The sequence below is a fragment of the Choristoneura fumiferana genome, chromosome Z, assembly GCF_025370935.1.
Source record: "Choristoneura fumiferana chromosome Z, NRCan_CFum_1, whole genome shotgun sequence".
Taxonomy (NCBI): domain Eukaryota; kingdom Metazoa; phylum Arthropoda; class Insecta; order Lepidoptera; family Tortricidae; genus Choristoneura; species Choristoneura fumiferana.
Genome location: NC_133472.1, coordinates 8,849,231 through 8,857,384, shown reverse-complemented (window position 1 = coordinate 8,857,384; position 8,154 = coordinate 8,849,231).

Here is an 8,154-nt window from a genome sequence, read left to right as displayed (position 1 = left end):
TTTGCTCACGATGTTTTCCCTCACCGTAAAGCTCATGGTATCTAGAGGTGTGGGCCGGGGTTTGAACCCAAGAACCTCTGCTTGAGAGGCGATATGTCAAACCACCAGGCCACCACGGCTTTTTCCGATTATTAGGAAACAAAATAATAATAACATTTAAAACCTTTACTCAAAAATGATACGTACAGCCGCCATTACATCTTTAAAAAGTCTCCAAAAACTTGAGAATGCCAGACAATGATCAAAAGTCTCCGGCAAGTAGAGAGGTTTTGAATTCGGATCGAAAGTGTCCAGTAGGTACGATACAAATATAATACTCATAACATAATATGCATTGTAATTTGAACTTAGAACTACTTTTAAAATATTTCTTAATTTTTAATACTGCATTAAGCCTCATCTTTGGGTCATTAAAAAGGTTGAACAATAAACGTATTATAAATGTTACTAAATATGACTTTATTAGGATTTCTATTAAATAAACATAAATAGATCAGTTGCAAATTCATTCAATTAGACAAATATTTATTCCAACTCTAAGAGGAACGCAGTATACGGAACGCTTTATTAAAAAAAAAAACAAGAACATAGCGGCTTTCGTGCAACGAGGTTGCATACTTTATTAAAAGAGCGGGATTTTTTTTACATTTTGGAAATATTTCGTTTTCATGTAATTTAGTATCGATATATTTTTAATACTTACTAAGTATAAATTTAATTTAAGATTGTAATCAACACATTTGATCATATCTCTCGCTTTCTTCGTGTTGATGTGAAAGTGAGAGATCAAAGTGAAGGTCAAATATTTGGAATTCAGTGAGGACCCCATAGCACTGTCTCGAATTAAAAAACAAATTACTTTGTCTCTCGGAGTGAGCAAAATCCGACTTTGCTCACTGATTTTCAATAGCAAAACCTGCCTGTTTGAGCTGCTGAGGTGAAAACGTTTATTTTATTTACGCACAAAAATATACAAAAATGAACAAATAGGTTAATACAAAAGAAAAGAAAAAAAAACTAAACCTGAGTTACCCATTCTACCCCGTTTTACACTACATAATACAAGGTTTTTACATTCTCGGATCTTTGTTATGTGTTTTATTAACGGATTTTTTATTTAAAATTTAGTTAGGTATACCTTTGATACGGTACACCTTAAACATTCGATTGTTAATCACAATTAAAAATACGAAAATATTCTGGAATGTACATCATCATCTATAAAGAATACGTACTACCTACTACCAAATGAACCTGTGTTCATTAAACACTTATAATTTTCCTTGTGATTACCTAAGCACATGAACAAGCCGAATCCACGTACATTAATTAATTGACTAAATTAATGGTCAATAACCCTAACTTAATACTAATAATAAAAGTACTTCGGGCCTGTTTCGGGTAAAACCATATTATAATTTTCTTTAGGAGATAATGATTTCAATTGGTGTTTGCATTTCATATTACCAAATTAAACTGAACACAAATACCTGCTACATTCCATATTTTTCCCAGAACATAATGATTTAACTGTATAAGTACCTTTCAAAGCTCTTACAAACTTGCAGTGACAAGATATAATTTCGAGAACATTCAAATTCAGTGTTGTGTACCTTGTTTGTGTGTTGGCGTGCGCCTGCGTCACTACTTCACTAGTCAACAGAATGGACAGAGTTAAAGGTTGCAGTCGGTAAGCACAGCACAATACAGCTTTTGGAAGCACCTTTGATATCACAAAGATAAGTAAAGATAATAATATATCTATTTTACTTTAAAGCGTTTAAAAAAAAGTGTTGGGTACCTTTTCTTTTTTTTATTTAAAAATGTATGGTTTTTTTTTCATACAAAATTTTATGAGTCTGTTTTGTCACGCCCATACTGAGTGTAGGTGAAAAAAACGTCGCAAAACTGTCATTTTTTTGGGGACATTTTTTAAACTATCGATATCGATTGTGCTCTTGATTCTGAGTAGGAAAAGCCACATTTTTCCAAAAAAAAAGAAAGCGTACACTTTTTTTTAAAACGCCCTAAAATTCATTAGATGTACTCAGAAGCCCGGTAACTCGATTTGCTGCCAAATATTTAGGTGTGAGTAAAGTGTATGTATTATAATCGTTCTATTTTTAATTACTACAGCTGCGTTATTATAAAAGTTGAAAATTTACATGGACGTAATAAATAGATAGTATCAAACGATAAGTGAAACAAAATTGAGAGTACTGTATATTATTCTATAATTCCATCAATTTTTTTTTGTGGTTGCGAAATAACATGGTAAATTAAACCCTTCAGAGTAGTAACTCTTGATTCAACCCGCGAATCCGTTCACGCAGAATTCCTTAATCGCTTTCCCGCGGGAACTATGCTATTTTCCGGGATATAACTATCCTATGTCCTACGGGGCTCACACAATATATAGAACGAATTTCATCTAAATCAGTTCAGTGGTTTAGACGTGATGTAGGAACAATCAAACAGACCTACAATCTTTCACAATTTTATAATATTGGTGCGATAGGATAAACAAGAGCGTTAATATTAAGCAAGTGATTTACGAGTATGTAAATCCTATCCCACTAATATTATAAATGCGAAAGTTTTTAAGTCTGTTTGTTTGTTACCTTATCACATCTAAACCGCCGCAGATAGTTTGAGTCCCGGGGAAGAACATAGGATAGTTTTTATCGCGCAAAATTGCATAGTTCCTGCGGGATAGCGAAAAACGAATTCTACGCAGACGGAGACGCGGGCAACAGGCTATTAAGAAATAAACTGCTTAAGCTATAATATTCTAATACCTAGAGTATTTCAAATTTATCATACATCACCTACGATAAAATAATATTTTCAACGGCGTAATTTTAAAATAATGCACAATGGGTCCCTAGTGACTAGTGACGGATACCGTAATAGAGGCAGACCGAAGAGGAGATGGAGGGACGACTTAGATGCCTATAATGTGGGATGGCGGGAGCTCGCCTTTGATAGGCAGGAGTGGAGCAAGAGAGGAGAGGCCTTTGCCCAGCAGTGGGACACAAAAATAGGCTAGCTATGATTTTTTTTTGTTAAAAACCGCTCCTTAGGTTCATTTCAAAATCATCTAGAAGAGCTACATCCTGGACATTTGGATATGTATTACCGCGACAACATCAAACCGACCATGTATTGATATATTCAGAGTACCAGAAGTGAATAAATCGGGTTTGTTGCCACTCTAAGTACGCATCTATGAATTTACCGTCTGCATCGCAATTATGCAGGACAGGGTTGAATTATGTAAAGTTATATGTAGACAAGAGTTCCATCTGCCTAGGTTTACAGTGCACATAGCACCGCTAGGGCTGGTTGGTGACTCTTGTCGGGAATCTTTTTACCCGACTGCCCCAAGGAGGGCCATGTTTTTTCAGTTTCAGAGCTCTAATCGTAAGAGGCAATTAGCTGCATACTAAGTTAACTATTTAAGTTCGATCTTCTTGAAGGCAATGTCAATGTTATAGACTTTAGCTTGCAACGCACCTATGTATTATATTGCCAATCCAAACTTAAACACGAGATTTTGTCTCATTGCACGCTTTATTTGATTCATCTGTCTACACTCGTGAGAAGCCGGGGCGAGCAGTTAACCCAAAAATTTTTTTTTTTGTGTTTTTTTTTGCCTACTTATTTATTAACTAGGGTTTACCCGCAGTTTTGCACGCGTAAAGCATAAGATTCAGCAGTTGCATTAACCTCTCTTATGTCAGAAATAATAAAAATGGATTCAAGTCTCATTCTACGATTTAAAAAAATACATATTAATCTAATTAAATTAATTATCTCTTTTCCTAGCGTCAGAAGAATTGGAATTTTTCCAATTCAGTAGGTATATCGGCATAATAGTAGCCTTTGTGTTATTCCTGATGTCTAGCCAGCTAACACACCAAAAATTTCATCCAAATCTGTCCAGCTAAAGCCGAAATTTAACGTTCCGAAGCCGTGGTGGCCGAGTGGTTTGACCTATGACCTCTCAAGCAGAGGATCGTGGGTTCAAGCCCCAGCTCGCACCTCTGAGTTTTTCGAAATTCATATGCAGAATTACATTTGAAATTTACAACGAGCTTTGCGGTGAAGGAAAACATCGTGAGAACACCTGTACATACCTGCGAAGCAATTCAATGGTGTGTGTGAAGTTCCCAATTCGCACTGGGCCCGCGTGGGAACTACCACCCAAGCCCTCTCATTCTGAGAGGAGGCCTGTGCCCAGCAGTGGGACGTATATGGCTGTGATGACGATGATGACTTATAATCGTGACTCGTATGAGTTCAACCGCTTCATTTTTTTTCAAATAGGTAATAATAATATCTCACGAAAGAAGCACGAAAGCATATAATTATGTAATATTAAAGCGTCCCTGCTATGTCAACGCAAGTGCTGACTTGTCATTTCGGCCTGCATCTCTTCTTTCTTAGCTTCTTTATTATGATGGCTTGATGGTGGCACTTCACTTGGCGTTGTGTATCTCGTTGCACTTTTGACATCTTCATCGCTCATGTCAGAAACGAAATATTGGCTCTGTGCACGACATCAGCGCCACCTAAAAAGCGTCCGCAAGGTTGTCGGCTCTGAGGTTCTGACGATCCTAAATTTCATTGCGACATTGTGACAAAAATCAAACCTATCACGTATTAATTTATAATACAAAATTACTGTGATACCGTGATTTGGGTGGACAAAGGGCTGTGAATTCATTTTTGGTCATTAAAATTAAATAAGGTTAGTACAATTTATTCAAAAAGTGTGTTTTATATTGGTTATGTATGTCAGAGTTTGTTTACTTCATGTTTAGTCGTAGTTACTTTTATTGTAAAACGAAAAGATAAAGCTACTTTAATGGTTTCGTTAAAAAATAGTAAGTTCTTGTATCGCCTGTAATTAAATATCGTTTTTAGATCATAAGACGTATTATTTTGACGACCGGTTTTGTGTGTACCTATTACTCAATATAAAATTTCAACCACAAACCGTTTCATAAGTAAAATTGTTGGTATCTGCTGGAGATGTCCGGGATGTAGAGGAATTAAGAACAAAACAGGGACTGTGTTCAATAATTCAAGAAGACAAACATCTATTACGAAAATTAGGCCTTCACAAATTGCTTTGTTAATGACAGATTCATATGAGTATGACTAATGACAGAGCCTACATTATTTCTACTTTTGGCCACTGCGCGCTTTTGGGCGCTGCGATAGATTTCATTACCCTAGTACTTCGCACCCAGCCAGTACTTACCACGCTGAAAGTTTTGCACTCCTGGCCACTCGTAAACTTTTTAATTTAGAACTATGTCATTTAAAAAAATATAGCTCATTGTTTATGAAATTAAATAATAGTTGGCGGGAAATTTAACGTAATATTTTTTTCTGACGTTTATAATGTGACGAATTTGCACTAAAAATGGAATTGACGCGAAAAGACTTTAGAGCAATGATTTTTTACGATTTTAAAATTTCTAATTCTGCGCAAGAATGTAGTGCTCGCCTTCAAAATGCTTTTGGGCTTGAAGCACCACATTTGAGCACTGTGAGATCGGATGATGGTATGCAGAATTTGAGAGAGGCCGGGTTTCTATCCATGACCATTCTCGTGAAGGTCGGCCGGCTACCGCGGTCACTGAAGAAACTGTGGCTGCTGTCAGGCGGCTAATAGAAGAAAACCGACGAGTCACCTATGACGAAATTCGTGGACAATTAGGGATTGGTATGAGACAAAATGCAAAAGATTTTGCAAGAATATTTAAAAGTCAGGAAGCTCTGTTGTCGATCGATTCCCCATGAACTGACATCAACTCAGAAACAGGCCCGTGTCGTGTCGTTTGGTGCCAAGAAATGCTACGGAAGTATAACGACGGGCGTTCAAATGCTGTATATAATAATATAGTAACAGAAGACGAAACATGGATATGCATTCATGGGAATGGGTTTAAATCTAATTTCTATAAATGTATAATTATAGTTATAAATTGTTTTATTTACAAGCTACGCAAAACTTTCAATGTGGCCATCGTAGTATAACTCTTTCGTACACGCAAATATTTCGGTGAATATACCAAGTGAAATGCCAGCGTTACATGCATGCGACAAATGGGGACCGGTGCGAGCCGCCCGGTCCAGGGCTTTCAGAATCTAGTTTGCATAATGAATTCGCGAAGCTGGAGCCACTGTCCTCGGCAATCGGAGCGTTCAACTATGTATCTTATTGTTGTAAGTGCTGCATTCGTATCGTACCTATACTTACTTAGTCGTAGTACTAGTACAGGGTGTAATCGTTAAGTGTAGAAAGGCGATTATTCTGTATCAGATATCAGAAAACTTTAAGCTGATATCGTAAGCACGTGACCCTATGAATAGTTTACGCGTGCGAAGCCGCGGGTAAACTCTAGTATCCCAAATAAATATTAACTTCAAAGTCTCCCATACATGTAAATACGCACATATCTACAGAACATATAGCTGAAATAAAAAAATACGTTTTCATGTTTAATATCGATCACATTACATGTTTGGAATTTTTTTGCTTGTTATTTGTTTTTGTTTGTTTAACGTTAGATAGTTATTTTATTTTAAAATATGGCGCTCTCCAAATAACTTTAGTTATTTACGCTTTTTTTTAGTTAATAGAGTCTGTTAAATTTTGTTTTTATGATATTACTTACATTATAGTCCTCGATTTTAGTGTAGGTAACTAATCTAAGTTATGTATTTAAGTTTGATAAGTTTGATTTTAATTTAATTATTATTTACGTGTACTGTTTTCTGTTGTGAAGTAACTTGTCAACTATTTGACGTCCTTTACAAAACATTGCTTTTCCCGATGCAAGGACTTTAATCGTTGAGGAGTCCTTCTGATAATCAGTTCGATTTCACCAAATGATGACTTTTAAGGGCAATTATATGAGCTACAACCAATGTCTATCATATTTGAAGAGGTCCCTCCATTTTCCTGGGATTTACTCATCAGATCCTGACTTGGTGACAATGGGCCCACCTCAAAAGTGAGGATAATATATTCACTAGCTTTTGCACGCGGCTCCGCTCGCGTCTAATTCGGTTATCGCGCGATGTTCCCTCGGGAACTGTGCATTTTTCCGGGATAAAAAGTAGCCTATGTCACTCTCGGGCCCATAAACTATCTCTATGCCAAAAATCACGTCGATCCGTCGCTCCGTTACGGCGTGAAAGACGGACAACACATACAAACACACTTTCGCATTTATAATATTAGTATTTGTATATGGATTCGTATGGATTTGACTAGATAAGAGCATACATACATTTAAAAAACATACATACAATCGAAGATAAAACCTCATCCTTTTTTTTAAGTCGAGAAAATTACACGATGAGCAATGAACCTGCGACCTAGTGTAGGTCTCAAACATTAGATAAATCCAATCATGATTATATTCAATCGTAATGCTCAGTTTTACCCCTACACTTGACTCTACGGGACCCGTGGCAATGACACACCGAGAAGAATCTACGTTACTCAATTAAAATAAAGTGGTTCATTGATTAATTTATAGTGTTTCGGACACAGCTCGGAGTAAAGACCTCGGGATACGAAGGACGAATATCTTGAGGTTACTTTATTTTTCATCTATAGCTATAATCAAAAGCCTAAAACACGTGGTACAGAAATGTTATTATGTGTATTTTCTTCCACGATCGATGTTTGCTTTCTTTTTGCCTGCGCACAATTTTTTAGCGCTTTAGTATGTTAACAGCTTCACGAAATAAAACTCAGGTTTAGGACATCGCCAGGATTCGTAGGGTTTCGATTTTCAGTGGGTTTTCTAATTTATTTGTCGTAATAATGATAACCACCATATTCATGAACGGTTTTTAAGGTTCTGTTTCAGTGTTCAAAAAATATGGCTCTGTCCATCAGAGGGAAAGTATGCCGTGCTTGTGTTTTTCCATGATTAGGTATGTTAATAAATAAAATGGAATATAAGCGGATCCAAATGGTAGAAGGGATGAATGATGTAGCACAAATCCTTAACAACTTGTTGTTGTTGTTTCTTTAAAAAAAATATGGCTCTGTCCATTCGAGGACAATTTTGCCAGTGTCTAGTCGTTTTTGCCGTTGTACGGTAAAAAAATTGTAGAAAACGA